This window comes from Mytilus edulis, chromosome 6 (genome assembly GCF_963676685.1).
Source record: "Mytilus edulis chromosome 6, xbMytEdul2.2, whole genome shotgun sequence".
Classification (NCBI taxonomy): Eukaryota; Metazoa; Mollusca; class Bivalvia; order Mytilida; family Mytilidae; genus Mytilus; species Mytilus edulis.
The window spans coordinates 1,660,556-1,664,684 of record NC_092349.1 but is presented as its reverse complement, the minus strand read 5'-3'; the positions used below and the strand labels follow the sequence as shown (position 1 = coordinate 1,664,684).

Here is a 4,129-nt window from a genome sequence, read left to right as displayed (position 1 = left end):
TTTTTATTTTATCTTTTTCGGCCGGCAAAACAATAAGCATGCTTGGATAATAATACAGAGACCGATAGCTAGGTTTTTAATACGTTTATAAATACTACGTGTTTGTATTATATTTTTTTTCAGTTTTCGAACGTTTTACTACGGTTTTGCACGTTTATTGTAAACAGTATCACGTGTCTCTATGCAGAATTACTGATTTTTAAAACGGCATTATTAATAAATACAATTCAGAAAAGACAGAGATGCAGAGAGGGAGCAAAGTTACTAACAATAAAACAATAGACTTCAACAAAAGTACACTCATTTATATCTTATCAACATTAAATCATCTGTCATTTCAATTACATTTTGTCTGTCAAAATATCTTTATATTTGTGTACTCTAAAAGTAAGATTTTTTTGTTCGTTTTTTTTTTAGGAAACATTTTTGTTTGGGCAAATGAACAAAATTGAAAGTCTTGGTTGGACCTTGCTAATGCTTTCAATGTCATGTTAAATAACTTTTTAGAATTTTGGGTCCTCAATGCTCTTCAACTTTGTATTTGTTTGGCTTTATAAATATTTTGATATGAGCGTCACTGATGAGTCTTATGTAGACGAAACGCGCGTCTGGCGTACTCAATTATAATCCTGGTACCTTTGATAACTATTGAAATGTTTTACGTTGCACATTGTCGTTTTAATTCTAATGTCCACTCTGTGTCTAATAAGTGCAATAAAACTAAAGAATGGAATCCTTTATCATTGTAGCCATTTGTAGAAGACTTACAAGTTCTTTATGACAAACTGGCAAGGACTTTTGGTACCATGTATCTTTCTTTTATAGCCTTTGTGGTAATCTTATATTAAAATTTCCTTAAACATGGTTGGATCAACTCTCAAAATTGTAGCGAAGGAAAAATCGCAATTCATCCGAGATATTCTTCCTGTCAATTCTTTTACCCATATCTTGCGCAATTTGCGATCCATTTGTCTATTTTTGCACCTTTTTTAAAAACATTTTCAATTGTAAACTGTGTATGTGTAACAATAATCCATAATTTGTCAATTCCATCCGTTTCTGTCCATCTTGTTCCTAGGCTTACAAATATTTTAGAATATGAATATACATGGTTTAATTATATGTAGGAAAAACATGCGAAGTAATACGCATCAAAACGTTATAATGGCTAGAATAGCGAAATGAAACATAGTAAAGCGGACCATAATACGTAGTATACCGTTCAAAAACCAAATAAGACGTGGCAGATACGTACTTTAACGTAATGACACCTAGCAATTATAATCAAATAACGATTTTTTACATTCTGTTACGTATATTCACATTCCGTCTACGTTTTATTGCACTTTTCTTCGATTCCTATTACGTTTGTACTTTTTGGTCACGTTTGTATTGTGTAGACCTATACACACGTGACTGATCACGAACCAATCAATGCATAACTACGTAAATAGCCGTTTTAGATACTGATCGGTACGATTCGTTAGGTTATTGCAGTTTCGCTGCGTTTTGAAAACGTAGCGTAACGTGATTGCCGAAAAGTGACATTGGGACTAGGGCTTTAATGAACCAGCAATAACTAAGATGCATATTATTTGATGTTTTGATATAGCAATAAATAGAAAATATATTTTAATAATTAAAAAAAGGTGACATTAAATTAATACTAAATGCTTAAGAAAATTGAGCTCACCATTTTTAATGCAAGTAGAAACATACAATCAAAGTAACAATCGATGAATTGCATGCCTAAATGATTTGTTTTGTAATGATTGAGTTGATGGAAGAAAATGGGATAGTTCCCTAAAAGAAAGTTGTTACCATTACAATGAATAGTATTGAAAACAATGATTTGGTAATGAATATGTATCAACATTATCAGACAGAGTAGGTAATTGTAATACGTGCCCTTGTACAGATAAACTCATAATACCAGGACTAAATTTAGTATATACGCCAGACGCGCGTTTCGTCTACAAAAGACTCATCAGTGACGCTCGGTATTATTTGCATGATATTTTTTTCATGACATAGATCTATCTATGGAAGCCAAAACATTATAATCTTGATAAATAACGAAATTAATATAGGAGAAAAATGTAAAAGCTAGTGATGCCTAATAATTTCACTCTATTTAAAATTATGTTTATAAAGTTTATGCGACCTAAATTGTGTTTGAGAGCCCTAGATGAATAAATACTGTGGATTCATTATTATTCGTTGGATACCAATTTTCATGGTTTTCGTGGGTACAGGTACACCACGAATTTAAATGTTCAACGAATTGTAACTTGTCCATCAGGTTGTATGCAACCTTTGGCAAAACCACGAAATTACTTATCCATGAAAAGGAAAGTTTTCTGCAATCCACGAAAATTGGTAACCACGAAAACAAATGAATCCACAGTACTTGAAAAGGCGATGAGTTTTATGATCAGACATACAATTCATTTGAGGTCAACTTTCTCTGGGGAAAAATGGAACTTCAGAAAAAAACAGAAGTAATATCAACATTAAGACATATATTAATCAGCATAAAAATCGACCTTATGCAAAAAAAATCTCAATTTGAGTTTTGTTCATATTAATTTTGCTTATAGTCATACAATTTGAATGCAAAAAACCGTTTTACTCTAGCTTTCTTCTTTTAAAAGTTTCGCTATTTCAAAGTTGTGACGGCTACATATATTTAACTTCAGAATATTACGACAACGTCGTGAAATTAGCATTATCGTGCATTAATTTTATTCTTTATCGGTCCTTTTCTCGTTATAGAGAGAGCCACGAAAACATGCATTTGTATACAATATTTAATTTATTTTATAAGATTGTTACAATGAGAACATAAATGATTGTCTAGTTTTCAATCCAACTGTAACCAGTACATGTGAAATGTTACTCCTCTGAAGCACGAGGACAAAATTCGTCACGGAAATTATACTGGAAAAAAGGACGGACTTCATTGTACAGATAATGCATTCTCTTCTCTGTCAGCCCTGCTGGCTGAATAACTTCTGGAAGTGTCGTGAGCAACTCCGGTACGTTTTTGCTTTCCTTAAGCAAAGCCAGTCTTTTCTCCGGTTGATCAAGAGTTTCTCTCGCAAATACGACTCTGGTAAATCGGAAGTGATGGAATTTTCCTATACCTCTGGGTGGTTTGAAATAATTAGTGAAGAAATTACCCCATCTGTACCACTTTAAGCTGTGTTCGTCATCGTCATTTTCATTATAAACTTCTGACCTATTGCATTTGGCAGAATTGTCAACATTTTAACCACTTGTGATACAGTGTTTACGTCCGACTTTCTAAATTTCTTTTTCAACATGCCAAAATTAAACATGCGTCACATAAACATTCTGTGTGCCCAGCAATCATAAAATGCAAACTTATAGTTTTGTGTAAACCCTTTGCGCACCTCCACAACAGATAATGTAAAGTAGTTTTATTTTTGTTTTGTCCCACAGAATTATCAGCATGAAAATGACACGTCTTTTCATCGTAAGTATTACCATGCAGATAATGGTGGAGCATGCTTAAAACAGCATTGGGTCCATGTGTCCGACTTCAAATTTCCCCGATTGTTTGTTGCTCATCAATAGAATAATTCGTTTGCATTGGAAAGTTTTTATCGCGAACTCCAAATATTTGAACCTTTCGAGGCGTTAAAAAGTAAAGAGCTCCAACCTCTTGGGACGAATGTTGCAAGTTTATATATTGTGAAAAGTCAATAGTGTAATGAACATTTTCAAAAAATTTTGAACATGGAGTGTTGTACTTTCCTATTGGAGACTCAGCCAACTAAATTCATCACGTGATCTTTGTGTATAAACATAATGTATAATATTCACGCTGCGTCCGCGCAGACTGTATATGGTCAATTAATTTTTGAGTTTTCACTTATTTCGCGTCTTCTGAAATAGATCCGGAAATATCATCCCTCAACTGAAAGCACGTTTTACACAGATCCGTCTTTGGTTTCATAAATTGAATATGAGAGACACATGCATTCCAAACTTCTTTAAATACGGTTAGTTGAACATATTGTTGTTCTGAGTTAACGAATGCACTAACATATTTGGAGTGTACATATTTCTTGCTCTCGCTATAAGGTAGAAATTTACCACAACA

At 33.1% G+C, this 4,129-nt stretch overlaps 1 pseudogene; it reads right to left on the bottom strand.

Annotated features, from left to right (window-relative positions):
• Window positions 1-2,549: 2,549 nt before the first annotated feature.
• LOC139528988 (uncharacterized) lies at window positions 2,550-4,129 on the bottom strand (annotated as a pseudogene).